Source organism: Cuculus canorus, chromosome 14, assembly GCF_017976375.1.
Source record: "Cuculus canorus isolate bCucCan1 chromosome 14, bCucCan1.pri, whole genome shotgun sequence".
Classification (NCBI taxonomy): Eukaryota; Metazoa; Chordata; class Aves; order Cuculiformes; family Cuculidae; genus Cuculus; species Cuculus canorus.
The window spans coordinates 15,339,243-15,356,857 of NC_071414.1; the positions used below are offsets into that span (position 1 = coordinate 15,339,243).

The window sequence follows — 17,615 nt, forward strand, 5'->3', positions numbered from 1 at the left end:
CTTCAAAAAAATGCATTGAATTTATCCCAACTGTATTTTATGCTGTTGGATGAGCACTGGATGTGCAACTTCAGGAAAGCAGAGACTGGCAGCCCACGCTCCCGGACTCTGCTGCTGCCCTGCCAGGTAGATGCTTCTTAAAATAGCATTGCCCACAGGGATATTTGAATTGATAACTGGCAATCTGTTGTAACCGGTATTGCGTTTTCATCATTCCTTGCATGGTTTTGCCCTCGGCCTGACATGTGCCTCCCATATGGAGTCAGCCTTCGGGGCTCTGCGCCCTGGACTGTGTATATTATGGCTGGACTTGATCTTAAAGGTCTTTCCCAATGTTAAAGATTCTATGGTTCTATGATTCTACATGCAAACTGCAACAGGCGGGATGCTGGTGCCTGAGCTGCGGTGTCCTGGGCTGCGTAGCAGCGCGTAGCTGAGCGATGCGCTCTCTGCAATTAGGACTGACTTACGTGAGCTCAGGTTCTCCAGCTGCTGAGTAGCGACAGATCATAATTCTTTCTGATTACCTGATGTTTACCCTACTCCTCGTTTGTTTTTGTATCTAGTCCTTGCGTGCAGGATTATCGTTTGATTGTAAGGAATTTGTGGGTGGCGTATTTATGCAATGCCTGACTCTTTACTCCTGAGCTTCTTCAGCGAAAAGAAATGATAATAATGCATGTTCAATCTTTGTTCTCCATTTTCTACTGCAACAGAGCTGGAGCATTATCTATTTAGTGTTTGCTCATTTGCTTTGCAGAATTCTTACTGCTTTTATTCAGTTTATGTAGGTGTCTAATATTGCTTTTAACTGTAGATTGCAATATGAAGGTTTTCACAGAGTAAACATACTCAAATCTGTACAGAAGATTCTTAGTTAATAATAGAGGAGACTAACATAACCTGTTTTAATTTGACATTACACATCCTTAAATAGGGTGTGGAGGCACACTGTGGTGTGGAAATGCAAGAAAAATCATATTCATGGTTTTTTTTCAGTATGCAGTTCCTTCTGCTTGGGTCAAAGGAAGGGGGAAGAACAAATTCCAGTAAACCTATGTGTATTATTAATGTGCATTAGCTCACTCAAGAGGACTTCAATCTTTTCTGTATTGCTCAACTAAGAAGATGCAAAACAGATCTGTGGAGCAGAAATGGAAAAAATGCATCCAAATAACTCACTCTTCTGTGGAGTAGCAGAGTGGGATCGGACACCCTCAGGTGTGTACTGCATGAAGGGATGTGCTTTATTAAGCACAGTGTCAATGGTCCTTTCTTCAGCCATGTGTTTTGATATTAAGAATGTTGGCTACTCCGATTCAGGCATTTCCAGCAAAAATTAAGGGTGTTGTTAATCCTTTCCTTGCTATGAAGAGTGGCAGATTTAGCATCGCTGGTGAGTGAGACAGGAGTCACTGGAGGAAAAGGTGACAGGTGGAGGAATCTCTTTCTAGGCTTCTCTTCGCATGTTTTCCATGCGAATTCAATGGTTTTAAAACAATTGTAGTCACATTAGTTAGTGTGGTATTATGGTCTGTGCTGATCTGTGTATGTGTTTGCACTGCAGGGTTGGTCTGTGCTACTGATATTCTAATTTAATGATTTATGTTTTTTCAGTTGAATTCACAGGGGGCTCCTGATACCAGGCCTTGGCTGTCACTTTAGGAGAACACGCGCGTGCCAGATATCCGGCTATCCTTTGCATGTGTGCTTCACAGAGGAAAGATTAGGCCCAGGTTTAAAAAGCAAGTTTACTTACTCTTTCATGTATGCAAATATTTATTTGTGTTTCAGCTCTTTTTTTCATGAGGTGTAGTTAAGAACCCCTACGTGTTAATTTTAGCCGTAAATAAAATTTGTACAAGTACTGAACAGAAATGTACAAGTGCCCAAGTTTACCTTGGCAGAGCACAAAGAGGAATTTTAGAGTAAATGGGTCTTTCAGCAGTTTTTCCCCTATGAATCACTTATAAAATAGGAAAACCCTGTGTTTGCACACATCTTTCACTTGTGCCAAAGTGTCTTGATTGCTGCAGGGTCACATTCAAGCTTTGGGGAAGAATAGAGTCCCAAAGACCAATTGCTGCTTCCTGAATTTTGTAATTGTTGAGGTTCTGCATTTCTGGTCTTATGACTGTTCAGGCACAGGAGCTGAGCACCGAGAGCTTTGGCCACGGTGAATGACTTTGCTTTCTGAAAGGAAGCCTTAGGAGACTTGTATGGTGTCATTTCGTTTTTCCCGTGAGACAGAAGAAGTAAAAAAGGATGGCGCAGAAGCTGAAGAAATGTTTGTTTTTAAATTGATTCCTTTCCAAGGAAGTCAAAAAGGAAGGAAATTTGAATAGCTGCTGAAAGGAGAGTTCTGTTATCTACTTCTGTAACCCTTATTTTCCAAGGTTTGGCCAATATTTATACACCTTTCTGCTGAGCTGTGGTTTTGGCACCAAAATATCGGTTGTGACTTGTGTAATCATGTGGTTCAGATCAGTAGCTGCCTACGAGAAAGCTGAAGTTATTCTTATTTTAAAAATGCAACCAATTTTGAGGGATTATACTAAATTTTAAAAATCTCTGCAAGATGTGGGAAAACCTCAACATTTCATTCATTCTTGAGAGATACATAAAGGGACTTGGAGAGAGTCAAATAATAGAAAGAAAGTTTTCAGTTCCTGTGAGATTGAACTCGAATTACTTTTACTTTTCTTCAATAAACTATAAAAATTCAGTGGAAACTCTGTAAGGAAACCCTTAAAAAAATGTCATAGAAAAATGTGGACTCTAACTACTCTGTTTTCTTTTCTTTTCTTCCTCTTCTTTGCCCAAGGTAGGAAGTAGTATCAAAGATCATTTCTATTAGAGCTGTGGGTAAGAACTGTTACTGTAGTAACTTGCTTTAGAAATAGAACACACTTGTGACTGTAGACATTAGTGAGCAGATGAACAAGTTCGTTCATGCTAAAATCATTTGGTTCCCATAAGCATCCTGATGCCTTTCTAATCAAGGATATGTTAGTACATTTAAAATTTTGTCTGTATTAGCGTTAGCTGATAAGGAAAAGGCATCTTGAATGGAGTACCTTGAGGATCACAAGCCCAATATAAAACCAGGAGAAGACAGAGCTCTGTGAGCATACAGGTGTTTTAATAATCTCTCTCTTCATGTGCTATGTTTTTTCCCAGTGCAAGTCCTCAGGGCTAATTAACCTTCTTTATACTTCCTTTCTTCCTCCTCTTGAGATTATCCCCACAGATTGAAAAATGACATCTCCTTTTCATGGTAATTTAACATACTTCTAAATGGGTATTAGCCCAAATGGAAACCAAAAATGGGTATCTGAAAATTCCTTAATGAATTGAAGTAGGCTGAAGTACTTCCCTTTGAAGTACGGTCCTTCTGAAATGGGCTGGTGATTTAGTGGAGAAGGAGGAAAGGCTGACGGTCCACAGCGAGAGGAAGGCAGGCATCACATCTGAGGGCTCGAAGTGTTGCCATATAATTTTAAGCCTTTGTAGGAAGGGAAAGTGGGAGTGACCTGAAGTGTTCTCATATCCCAGACCTCTTTCAAGTGCGTGTCTGGTTGCTGAGGTGATGAGTTGGAAGAATGAACTCGTCATTATCTTTTCTTCTATATGAGCCACTTGTGCCCAGAAGAAATCTGGACCACTAACAGAGAGACACCCCTGGAGATGCCACTGTGAGCTCTCTGTTTGTCTTTTGTGGGCACATGGGAGCGCAGTCAAAGTATGAGTAGAGTCCTCTCTACGTGCCTGATGTGACCTAGTCATACCTGGAATTTCAAAGAAAAGACTATTTCATCCATCACCAGTCAAAACTTTCAGGGATGACTTGCTGCATGTGTCTGTCACCACAGGAGAGTGCTTGTCAGGCCACGGGTTTATTCTCACTGCTGCATACTCTGTGCAAGAAACCAGGTCTGATCACAGTCTGCTGTCACGAGACTGAGTGACCTCTGTCTTTCCAAGATGGAACAGGTTCCTTCCACATATTGTAATTCTGACTGATGGAATGCTGCTTAAGAGCTTGAAATATGGCTACAAATGACAGTACTTGTCCTCAGGCTCTGGAGAGTCAGTGCATCTTGTTCTTTTGTGCTCTACAATTTTCTTCCTTCTCCTTGCGCTTTAATGGTTTCCTAAGGTTTGTTATTCCCATAGACCTTGTGGTGGGAAGGTGGCTTTTGGCGTTTGGTTCTTGTGCTGCTAACTGGGAGATGCTCTATCTGCGTCCACCTGTGCTGCTCAAGTGCCGACTTGTCTCTGGGAGGTTTGGCGAGGTCCTGGTTGTGCCCTGTCACCGGCTGATGATTGCAGCATTGCTGTCCTTGGCCACCTGGCTCACAGAGGCAGACTTCACCAAGCACAGACCAGAGTGGAGAAGAACAAAGCAATCACATTTGTCCATTTACTAAAGCAAATCTTAGCGTTGTGCCATCTGTTCTGCGACTACATCAAACCCAGTGAGCTCTTTGGAAAAGGCAGAAAATATGTTCAGAATCTGGGGGGAAGATGGATGTGAAAATAAGATGCTGAGAATTGGTAGGAGCCTGGATAACACCAGAACAGACTGAAAATAACAAAACAAAAACGTGAAGTAGAAAATACGAGAAAGAAAACTGCTTTAAAGTGGGAGGAAATCCAGCGCTCATTAGATTTTTCTCCTCTACCTTCCCCACTGACTTTTGTGTGCACATTCATTTTTTTTTTCGTATCAATTCCGCTCAGGAGAGCAAATCCAAACTGGTATTTAATAGTTCAGAAATGCTGTGATGCAGCAGAAGCCCACAACCCTGCACCCTGCCATGCTGGCTGGGGGCACCGGTCCCTCCTGGCTGATGAGAAATCCTGGGCAGCTCTGGGTGATGCTGGCGTACCCCAGCCGAGCATCGGGCCCCCTCTGCCTGCTGCCAAAAGGCACAGCTGTGATCCAAAGCACAGCTGTGTGTCATTTTTCAAAAAGCCAGGAAGGAGAATTGCAGACTGTGTGAAAAATGATAAAATCTGGAAAAAGTTTTTAAAACAACCTTTATAGCTTTGTGAAATTCCTGCTTCCCTAGAGTTCAGATGAATCCCATGAAAGTCTAATTGCCTTAAGCTCCTCGTTGCACTGCAGTGAGCGAGCCGGGCTGGTGGCCGTGCTGGTGGCGAGGGGCTGGAAGAGAGGATTGTTTGTTGACTGTCCTTTTGCAGCAGGGCCAGAGCATGTAATGATGTATCCCTTAAGGCTGTGTAAACTGAGAACTGTGGTACGGTCAGAAGTGACTATGATGCTGGGAGCCGCTTGGAGCATGAGGTTTTGCTGGTAGGAGGGGAAAGGGTATCTTGTGGTTCACGCTCTGGACTTGGCCTTCAGGACATCTGGTTTCCTGTCTCTGCCACAGAGCTCCTGCATGTCCTTGGGCAAGTCATCCAGTTTTTCCACGTCTTGTTTCCCCAGCGAGGGAAAGGGGATTGCTTTCCTCTGGCACAGTGCTGTGAGGCTCTGTAGTGTTGGCAGTTACCATAGAGATGAGGGACCTAAATAGAATTTGAAACTTGTTGAAGGAGAGCTATGAGACCTGATGGTGTTACCAAAAGAACAGCTCGGCTCTGGCTGTGTTGCGTGGGGCAGCTACAACAGGTTGTAAAACCGTCACAGTAGGTGTAAGTCCTGTGAAACCAGGGTCAGCTGGAACATAGCCTTGTAAAAACAAAACCTACTAGTAACAAACTCGACCCATAAATATGAAGTAGTATCGCTAGTTAAATAAACAAAAAGAGATTTTTCACTTTAGGATCCTCTGGGCATTTTCATCTGATTAAGTCTTTTGGTCTGGCAGGATTCCAAGACCAAGAAGTTCAGACCTGCTTCTGTTCTTTCAGGGGCACCCTGGAGCTTCTGAGGCTCCTCACTGTTTGTTTTAAAGGTCTTTAATTTGCTATAAGATGTCAGCTGCAGACTGAAAACCATGGAGCTACTCTGTGATTTGTTTTAGGCAGAGGGAGGCAGGGGAAATAATGTTTTAATTTAATTGATACTCTCTGCTGTGTAATGGAGAGATGACTTTCAGGTTTTCCTTATTGTACCATTCATTGTTTTCTTCTGTCTTTCTCATTCACGTTAAAGATGTTAAAGCAAATATTTAATGTATTCAGTCTCAGAAATGAGAGTGGGTTTGAGGTCCTGGTCATTCCCATTAAACTTCTTTGGAAATGTTTCAATGTGGTTGTATTTGCAGGCATCCTGAATCCAGTGTTTTCAATGCAGCTATGCCACCGACTTGTGTAACACAATAATAATGCCATCTGTCTTGTCTTTTTTTATCCCAAATTTAAACATCGGGGTTTTTTTTTTCCTCTCTCTTTCTCTCTCTTTTTTTTTTTTTTTTGGCGTGTGCTGGTTGACTTTGACTGTAGAGTGACAGAAAATCTTCCTTGAACTTGTTGCAATATTCATCCAACCCTCACCTGAGCTGGAAGTAGCTAATTTAGGACTTTTTAAGATGTGTAGGTTGGTTAAATGTTCCTGCCAAGGCATTTTGTTTTATTTTTTTTGGTCAGCGATAGCTTCCACTTGACAGTTTCCTGTGTGTTCATTCCCTAATCTTCCTGAACAGTGTCTCTTGGGCTTCTGATAGTGCTATCTCTAACCTGAATTGCGTAGCTCGCTGTGAATTTAAAGTGGAAGAATGAGGATTTTGTTGACCTCCTCTGTAATTTGTCAGAAATGCTGGAAGTTCATGGTGAAGCTCGGTGCCTCACTGCTCACATGACCATGTCTTACCACCAGCGTGTTCACCTGTGTGTTCTGGGATGCACATGAGTTGCTTGGCAGCTCTGTTTTCTGGTTGAAGGATATTTCACTCTCAGGTCCTAAATGCCCCGTGTCACTGATGGGTATCTTCAGCAGCGTTCTGCATGCCCTCAAGAAACAAAGGACAGCTAAGTTTTGCCCTGTGCTGGATATTTGTTCCTCCTCTAGACAGAACTTGGGAGAGATGATTGCAATAACTAATATTGATTTGGATGTTGGAGCTGATACAGATTATCTGATAATTTCTTTTGAAAATGGAAGTTTTTTGCATTTATAAGGGGAGATAACTGGCTTTCTTACTACATTATTTCCTCTGATCCAGATTCTTGGCTTTTAGGTCTTGTAACTATTTGGACAATTGACTTTGAGAAGCTTGTAAGCATTGTTGTTGGCTGCAAATGTTTTTTCTCCTCTGCCTAGTAGTCTAAATTAATAATGTCTGGTTAATTATAAAGTAGTCTCATGAGATTAAAAGGTAACTTTGAATAAGAAAGCCACATCATTTTAGACAAGACACGTACAGGATGAAAACCTGCTCTTGAAGGATTTCCTTAATATCTTTTATTGTAATAGTGTTGTCCAGGTAAACACATGCCACTTGTAAACATCAGAATGTGTGAGAGCTGACCCTAACCCAGCTCTACTGGAGGGAATATACGAGCCCACTGACATGTGGTATGCACTTTGATTTCTAGTAGTTCTGAAAGATTTATGGGCTGATTTATGCTTCTTTTGTTGCATTTATTTTCACGGAGTGCATCCCTTACGGGCTTCATTTGACTCAATGAGTGTTGTGTCCGCTTTCTGTCTAGTTAGTTGCTGCAAAATGTTTGGAGCTTCACTTCTATTTATTTATTTATTTATTTTAGAAAACAGGCACTTTTCTTAACTTTTGCCAAACATTATAGGTGTTTTTGTTTCCAAAACAAAATGTTAACAGTCTGCCTTGTGCTTCAATGCTTTCTAATTTTGTGTGTTTTTACAGTTATTACAACCAGTGGTTGTATCCTTTGTTCCAAGGACATAGATCAGTAGCTACTGCTAAGTTTCCTGAGCCTTATTTGGGCTCAGCTGATGTTCTCTATTTCTTCTGCTTCTGAAGTCTGCTAAAATGGAATTATTATATAACGCCTAAACCTTGTTGCATGAACTGTAGGTACCAGTGCAGGGTTAAAAATAAGGAAGGGTAATTAAAAGATTTTTAAGGACAAGCTTTTGGGGTATTTTTTTAAAGCTGCATAAAACTTCCTATAACATTTCAGGGTAGAATTCCTATTAGAGTTTCTTTTTTTGCTTGTTTCCTGGTATGTCCAAGCTTTTCTCATCAGCAATTCTTATTCTCTCTATGCTTTCAGATCTTGGAGAGTTATCATATGCTTCCCTTCCTCTTTGTCATGTAAACAAATAGTGCACATTAATTCTTTGATTTAATCCTTCTTAATAAGACTGTTCCTCCAGGGATTAATTATTTTAGTTTCTGTACTGAATCTTGCACTTTGTTGACATCTTGTACCGGGAGCCTACAATTGAAAGCAGGATAAAATTGAAAGCTCATCTCTCAGTTTTTCATGCTCTCATTTGGATAACCCCTTTCCAGGTTCATTCCTCCAACACGGTGGTAAGAGAAGGAAGGTTAAAATAAGCCTGTCTATAGGCTATGGAAAGGAAAACAAGTCCTAGCTGTAGCAAACTTTTCTCCTCACCCTTACGGGCATCTGGTTTAAGTAACACTAGCATTTAGCAGAGAAGAACCTTATCTGGTTCCCAGACCATGAGTAACTGCATTGCTCGCCCCTGGATTTGGGTTTTGAGCTGCTACATGGAACAGTGCAAAGTGGGTGTAAGACGTTCTCTTCCAGGTGGGTTGAGGGTCTTGCTGTCACTGGAGTTGCTAACGTTAGAGGCTGTGGACCAGGGAGACCTGGTTCTACCGAGGTGCACGTCTTTCTAGGATGGTGATTTTGGGGTAAACTTCCTGAAGCTGCCCGTTGGTTGTGTGGGCAGTAGGGGTGGAGGAGGAGGAGAAGATGGGAATGGCCCAGGCCAGAACTGGCTCCTGCTGCTCTGCAGCTTGCATTCTGCAGCTCACCTACTCCTTTGGAATATGAAATGACATCTTCTAAAGGGAAAATTCAGGATTTCTATAGTGTAATTTTAAACTACTTTAAATGCTAAGTTTTGACTCAGATGAGTTTAATATATTAAACTTCTTTTAATACAGTAAACCTTTTTGTCCTGTTTGTGGTCTGGATCCTTTTATCTTGTTTACCATTGCAAAGATCTAGGCTGTTCCCTACTGATTAATGGATCTGATCCAGCTGAATTCAGGATGAAGACTGTTTTTGGGAGACTGCAGCGGTGCTTTGGTGAAAGTCTTTGGCCTGTCTTATATAGAAGGTCAGACTAAACTGCTTTAATATTTATGAATCCGTTTATGAGTCCTGGCCCCGAGATTTATGAATGTGACACCCGTTGACTTCAGTGGGTGGTGATTTGTGCCTTAAGCAAATATCTTTTTGAAAAGAAACTTGTGTAGCAACCATCCCATTTTGTGAGAGTTGGAGCTGAAGAGCTTTCCAGTTCGACTGGTTTTGTTTTCTTGCAGAATGTCAATTCATTTTTATTGCTGAGGGTAGGACACAAGTATGCATTTTGTCAAAGTGACCTCAGAAATGCCTTATTGCAAACGATTCCTTGTGTTAAAATTTAATCCTTCTGGATCTCGCTGTTAGCAAATTCATAGGTTTGATATTCATGCTTTTCCTCTCTGAAAGATTAAAATTGAGAAACTCTGTTGCAGGGAACTGCAATTACTATTCCCTGCTTGCAACAATAGCAATCAAGTTTATAATCCCCTGAGTCTGCAAGATCTGCCGCATTTATCATTTTCATTCTTAACAGCTATTTAATAACTCACCTCTTTCCCTCTTGGAATTACACGTACCAGTGGACATCAAGCCTTGAGGCTTTCCAGAATGTTCTTGCTTAAGCATCATTTTAGCTAAAAAAAAAATTAGTGTTCTCTGTTTAAAAAAAAGTACAGCGTTGTAACAATTCTTTCATCTGAACTCTTTGGAGACCAAAGTTCCTGCAGTTGGTGGTGGCAGCATTGGAGAGATGGAAGCCAACCTGGCAAAGGTGCGATGCTGTTTCCCTGTAGAGCTGCAGGAAAGTCTGCTCTGAAGTCACTGTTACCCTTTTGTGGGCTGTACTCTGTGTTTGCCACAGATATTCATTTTTGCTGAAACCCATGTTATTGTGTATTGCCTAAACCTGTTGAAAATGAGATTTACCTCTTGTGATGTACCGGGATTCAGAGGCGAGAGGCTGCCGAGATGGGGCGGATTGTGGGGGACAGAGGCAGGAGACTGAGGGAAGGGAGGTGGTTCTCAGGGTGGTGGCCGTGTCTCCTGCATTGCTGCGGGCCCTTGGCAGGCACCAAGGGACAGAGGTGAGAATTTGGTAATTTTCTTCTGAAGGCAGAGCAGCTGAAAGCAATTTTTTTAGTGCTGTCCACTGGTAAGAGCCAGGCACTGTTGTCGTGAAATCTGCTGCCGCTGCTTTGTGAAATCACTTCAATTGTGTCTGTTTTCTTGATGGCCCAGTGAGAATGGGACACATGCTGCCTCACTATTGTGTCTCTTAAAAACCACACCCCTCCCCCTTTGAGTTTCTAAAATGATTTATACCATATAAATACAACATTTGGGTCCGGATTCCCATCTGCTGTGAACAAATGCAATTCTGTTCACCTCAGGTTATATCGGCTGCAGATTTGTCCCACTGCTATTATTAATCTCACCTGCAATTGTGCAGTAACTAAACTGGGCTCTGGGGACAAAACCTTATTTTTGGTAGCAGTGGAAGTGTGCAAATGCTTGAATGGATGGGTATCCGTCCTCCCTTGAGCTACAAGGGTTGTACAAAAGCAGCCCATCATGAAAGCACTCTTAGTTCAAATAGCTCTTGTATGCTGCTTTTCATTAGTCGATCTCAAAGTACATTAAAATGTGACCTTATCCCCATTCTGCAGAGGATAAATAGGGGCTCTAAGTGACAGGCAGCTTTCATGGGGTTACCATGCAGGCTCTGCCTCTCTGTCAGTCTATGCAATTCCTATGTGTATACATAATTATTTCTCCCCTTAATTTTTTGATGATATGTGAGAATAAAGCAACTTAATTGCAAACCAACTTGAAAAAAAAAAGCTGAAAATTACTCCTTTAGACTAGCAGTAATAAAAATATATATGTTCAGTTAAGAACTTTCTTTTTCTCTCCTTCCCCATCCAGCTTGGGACTGAAGAAATCAGGGTAGCTTCAGGGCAGCAGCAGCACAGAGCACAATAAGCGACAGCGTGTTCCAAATGTTTGCTACAATTCCTTCAGTACCTCCATTCACTGGAGGGAAAGATGAATTTTCAGCACTGCACGGGTCCTTCCTCCGCAGTGCTTCTGTAGTTTGAGGCATGTTCTCAAAGAATCAAATACAAATATGAGAGAAGAAGCTTTTTTTTCTTTCTTTTTTTCATTATCTGTATGAACGAAGCTAAATGGAAATAAAACTCCAAGCGTGTCTGTCCCTGAATCGATGTACGGTGTGACTGGGAATGAACACTTTGCAGAACTGAAAGTATTGAGAGATCCCATGTGGGCTGGGATGAGATCGAAAGGTCTGTGTTATGTCCTTACTTCTGGCACGGACTTCCTGGGTGATCTCGCCCCTGTCAGAGCTCCTGGTGCATCAGGTCTGTTCTAATGTAGTTGAACCAATAATATTCCTGTTCTTCGCTTCAATGTTGGGAGGACACGTCTGCCGCTACTTGGAAGAAAGCATGATCCTGTGGTTCTAAGGCACAGAGAAGCATTCATAAATAAAAATAACTATTGGGATTTGCTGTCAAATTCACTGCTGAAAGTGCTATGGTAGTGCTAAGTTTGGTCAAACGTATAGCAGTCGTGTGTATTTAGAGTGCAGGCACATTGATCTAAAAATAGAATAAGACCTTGTCCAATATGCTGTTCTGCAAATATAAATATTTTCTCTTTCAAGTCATCTACAGAGTATTTTTGGCAACTATTCAGTGAAATGCAAATCTCCTCTCTCTGTTTCTCTGCAAGCTGATTGTTGGGAGGATCCCATATTGCAAATTCCTCTCTGGAGGCTTCACTGACATCACAGGCAGCGCAGGCTCCTAACCCAGATAGCCTGAACCGCCCCTCGGTGTCAGGAAAAGCATCCAAAATTCAGGACTGTGTGTAGGACTTGTTCATGCACAGGTACGTCGTGTGGCTGTTTACCTTTTATAAAATAAAGCACTCAAAACAACAGAGCGCTCTCTATACACAGGAATCCTGTTTCTAAGAGTTTCTGAAACATTCTGGTTTTGTAGTTTTCTGACTTAATTAACTAAGCAGACATTTAGGTATTTTTTTAATATTAATTTCAGGTCCATTCACGGTTAATTTTAGCTTCCTATCTGTATTGTGTGCTTTGAGATTGGGAAGTAAATCTGCCTTTATATGGCAATGAGAAACTTTGTAAAGCTCTACTAATGAGGAAGAAAATGAACATTAATTAAACTTATGGTAACAGGATGGGCTGAGGCTATGGAGTCCTGAAGCAGCAGCTAGATGGGTTACTTCATTACAGCCTAGAATAGGGAGCTGTGATGGGAATTGGAATGAGGAGACAATTAAGTAGCTCACCAAGTGCAGAGCCAGTGATACATTTAATTATCCACAGCAGCTAATGCTCTAAAACCTGGAGATTTCTGTAGATCTAAATAAGTCAGGCAGTTTCTTCTGTCAAATTAGACTTTTAAGGAATGCCTTTGGAAATGCAAGAGGGATTGGGGATATTGAGGAGACTGGGGAAGAGACCTGATTTTCAGATGAGCTCTGCAGCGTGGTGGGAAACTGCTGATGGGTCTCCTGGGCTAGAAAGGAGGTCTCCATCACGAGATGGGACTTGTGTAATTATCTTGGGCAGAAAGCCCCAAGTGGAGATGGTGACCTGATGGCAGGGTGGACTTGCCTGGTGAAGCTTGAGTGGTAGAGAAGAATCCATGTGGCCATTGCCATATCTGTAGGTCCTGTGGTCCTTGAAAGCCCCACAGCTCTTTGGGGAGGTCCAGGAACCTTGTTACCCCCAAAAGCAGGTAGTGAAGCTCTAAAGCCAAGCGCTGTGTATTGCAATGGACTCATTTGTGACTCATCAATATGATTCTTGTCTTAGTTAGACAGGATGGTCACTCTCTGCCTTCCTTGAGAATTTTTTCCTGTGTAGCTTTCCCTTCTAAATAACTGCCTTGCAAACCTTAGCAAAGGTTTTGATTCTCTGAACTGTAGTTTCCTTTTGATTAAGTGTCTTCTACTCTAGTCTTTAATGCATATTAATGAATGCTAAGCAGTGCTTGACTTGAGTAATTTGCAGCTGGGATCTGAATATCCTTGGAAGGAAGGCTTGGGGATATCCAGCTTTGGGAAATACTGGGATATTATAGGTTCGTTGCTGCAATTTGGTGCATTCCAAAGGTAAACACTTTTTCAATTAATTTATGTTTTTATTAGTCACATTGTTACTTAGCAATATTCCTGAATTCATTATAGTTTCAAGTTAGAAGTCCTAGAAGAGGAGGGGAAGAGATAATAGTTAGCTCAGTGTTTTCTTTTCCAGGATTGGAAGTCCTTTCCACAGCAAATGCTCATTCCCAGACCTCGTTCTGAATTACACAGCATGTGTGTGGCTGCAGGATGGTACTGAAGGGAGGCACTGCTAATCTGTAGCTCCTGGAAGAGCAGTCCCAGGATGGGCAACGAGCCGTATAAAACAGAAAAACACTTTTGCTGGACAGTACTACTAAGCCCTTGTTTCTTGAAAGCCATTACTGCTCCTCTGTTTGGAACTTGGGAAGGCAAATGAGAGGATTAATTCTTCTTTCTCGTCCACTGGAGCAAATGTCTAGAGGATGGTCCAAGTATTTTTCTGAAGTCCTTCTTAACCTGGGCCAAAGGGAAGGCACAAACTTGCTCAAACAACAAAGCATTTCTGTTTTAGCCATCCAGAGGCATTCTCCAGGAAACTGCACCAACTTTAATGCTCTTTGCTGTCATCATAAACTTGGTAGTTGTCTGACAGTTGTCTTGGCATGCCAAGCTCGCACAAAGGTGACTGCATCTGTGGATAAGATCAGGACTAATGGGTGAAGGGCATGAGCAAACTCATGCTGCCTGAGCAGTGCCTTTACCTTGCTTGCTTGGCTGTGCACAACACTGGTGTGGAGTTGATGATTGAAAGCAATTTTGCTTTCATGGTGGCTTTTTGGAGGGTATTCTGAGTAGTATCAGAAAAAAGTGCTTTAGGCAATTAATCTTGAGCTTTTCGTGTTCACTTGGCAAAAAAATAAAAAATCAGCCTTAGTAATTATCCTGCAAGACTGTTGTTATGTTGGTTCAGAGGTGGAGAAATGGAAGTAGAGAGGTTAAATGTCTTGCTCAAAGCAGCAAGGAAATGTGTGGTGGAGACATTCAGGAGCCCCATGTATTTCTTAATGAATCATTTATAACTGGATATATTATTAGCCAGGTGGCTTGAACTGTGGATTGCTGTAGGAACTCTGCCTTGCAGTCTAAATGAATTTTCTTCCTAAAGTCTTAAACAAAGCTATATTTGCTTACTTTATTTCAGTTTAGGACATGAAAATATGTTGACTAATTCAAAGACTATGTAGGACATAGTGTATAGAAATGTATAATTGTTTTACAGTTTGAACACAAACTAATTCTTTCCTAATAGAATCATGGAATGGTTGGGGTTGGAAGGGACCTTTAAGGTCATCGAGTCCAACCTCCTGCAGTGAGCAGGGACATCTTCTACTTGATCGGGTTGTTCAGAGCCCTTTTCAACCTGACCTGGAATGTTTCCAGGGGTGGAACATCTACAGCCTCTTTGGACAACCTGTGCCAGTGCGTCACCACCTCATTGTAAAAAATGTCTTCCTTCTATCTAGTCTAAATCTGCCCTCTTTATTTTAAAACCATTCCCCTTGTCCTATGACAACAGGCCCTGCTAAAAAATCCTTCCCCAGCTTTCTTGTAGATCCCTTTAAGTTGCAATAAGGCCTCTCCAGAGCCTTCTCTCCTTCAGGCTGAACAACCCCAGCTCTCTTCGCCTTTCCTCATAGGAGAGGTGCTCCAGCCCTCTGATTGTTTTTTGTCTCTCCCCTGGACCTGCTCCAACAGATCGGTGTCTTTCCTCTGCTGAGGACACCAGAGCTGGACCACATACTCCAGGTGGGGTCTCACCAGAACGGAATAGAGGGGCGGAATCCCCTCCCTTGACCTGCTGGCCATGCTGGTTTTGATGCAGCCCAGGATACAGTTGCCTTTTGGGGCTATGGGGCGCACGTTGCCGGCTCGTGTCCAGAAATGAACTTCTGACCAAAAATAATTGATATATTTCTCAGGACTAAAGGAAAGAAAAATTCTGGTGTAAAAGAAAGTTATTTTTGTCCAAGATTAAAATGAGAAAATATATATTTGGCTCTGTTTGAAGGTTAAGTTTCTTCTTTTCTACTCTGTAGCAGAATTAGGATACTACCATGGGGAAGTACCGTGTGGTGGCATGTCTATCTGAGAAGTAGAGTGTAAAATAAGATCGCTTGATGGACGGCTGGGTATTTGGCAATATTCAGTGCCACATGAATCCTCCTGCATGTGAAAGGGCCTGCACCAGGCACAATGATCTGCAGGAAACATCAGCATTTGACTTCTGTTTTTATGTCTTGGGAACCAGCATTCAAATATCTCTTTTGTTTGGTCATGCAGTCAGTCCCAAAGTGTTCCCTTCATGTTCCCGGGGGGAGTCTTCTCACTGAGTAGACGTTTTCTTTTCCAGAAGGCCACCATACCCTGGAAGGTAAAGTTCACCTATAGAAGTTGTTCTTCTACAGTCAGTAGCTGAACTGGTTAGACAGAAGTTGCCTATCTATTAATTTTCTTAGAAAGTCTGAACTTCTCCAAACTCCCATCGGTACCACCTGCTGTGCACAACGTACAGCCGCACTTACCCCAGGATGCTGAAGGATGGTCTGCATTTTAAACTAAGATATGGCATTAGCTGCTTAGTTAATAGTGACTTTAATAAATCCAGAAATGTGTGTGAACATGTGTGCAAAACCGTGTTTTTTTCCATATGGCATTGGAAAAGTTGTGTGTTTCTCCTGAGCGTATGTGTGGTGTGTGCATAGTATTCTGTGCAGCTGAGCATGCAAATGCTTGTTCCTTCTTGATCCTTAGTCATGTAGGTCTCATAAAAAGACTTAATTTCTGGATCTATTTAATATCCAGAAGAAATGTGTGTGTATAAAATTAAAATATATATTAAACAGAAAATAATGTCAATTCTGAATTTTTCATGTACCCTTTTTCTACAGTAAAAGGTTAGTTGCTGTCTCTCTGGGTTCAGCACTCATTTTTTTTTGGTTGTCTGGGCTTTCTTGAGCTGCTGAGCCTGTCTCACCTTTTTTTTTTTTTGTGTCTGATGTAGAATCTAAATTAGATAAGAAAAACCAGGACAGGATTTCAAATTCAGTTTCCTCTATACAGGCAGGATGGCATCAGTTTAAATTGCTTCGATATAATTTAGCTTCTTTAATTCTTCCCTTTCAATCTGTTTTTGTATACATTATACATATGAAATCTGGGACTGGAAATCTTGCCTAATGTAAGTTAAGACATGACAAATGAACCTGACATTTTTCCAAGGAGGGAAGCAAAGAACATACTGTATTTATAGCAGTAGGAATATAGTTTGCTGCTTGTAGAAGAAACATATGCGTTGTATGAGAACTTTAGTGCTGGGATATGAGAAGTGTGTTTAGCTGATACTTGCTTGCAGTGAGGATACTGGATTCAAAGGAGCCAAACTGGTTCTCCTGGAAGCGTGAGATAGGGCTTCACCAGCAGAGGGTTTAGGTTCCCAGGAGCTCAGATACCAAGATGAAACGTTTCACAGTGTGGAGATGTTCTCCTGTGCCCAATCTGAAAGTCCAGTGACTCCAGGGTCACCAGAGAGAATGGGAAAGAGTGGGATAAAGCAGCTTCTGGAGGCTGGATATGAGGATTCTCAGAATTTCCTTCACAGTACTTGTAAGACTTTCTGTTTACAAGCTAAGAGTTCATTAGTTTTAAGTTCTCAAACACAGATGTGCAAACATATGCAGAAAAGTTGATTCAAGCCAGTCATCTCTGCAAGCCAGCTACTGGCTGCTGTGACCTTCTGTGAGGCTGTAAGGGGAGACAAATGGAGGTGATCCAGGTGCCCAAGTTGTTTCACCTGCAGGAAGATGATGAAAAGACTTCAAAAGAAAAAGTTTTTGGTCCTTGTGGGGGCTTCCCCTGAGCACAATGAGAATTGCTTGGATGATGTTCCTCCGAGGTGCTCTGTAGAAGTACAAATCTATCTTTTTTTATTATTATTATTATTTCTTTTTCAATTTTTATTACGTTCTTAAATTAGTTGTGGCTAATTCTTGAAAGAATATTTTGTCGGTACCACCCTTTATATCAAGAGGGAAATAACTATGCAGCTTTGTTGCCTGCATGTTACACATAGTACTTTTTTGTCTTGCTTCTGAACAGAAAGGTTGATTCTACGTTTTCTGACAGACCAGCTTGTGGCACTGAACCAATCTTTTATTTAGCAAAGATAGTAAACGCTGGAGTGGTCTGGGGCTGACAGATAGCTAAGGTCACAGTAACTTTCATTGTAGCTGGTTTCTAATGGAAAGTGTATTTCCTGG

General features: G+C 41.7%; 1 protein-coding gene across 2 annotated transcripts in view; it reads left to right on the top strand.

Annotated features, from left to right (window-relative positions):
* ADAMTS2 (ADAM metallopeptidase with thrombospondin type 1 motif 2) overlaps positions 1–17,615 on the top strand; it is a 179,823-nt gene that overhangs the window by 48,167 nt on the left and 114,041 nt on the right. The window lies entirely within an intron of this gene.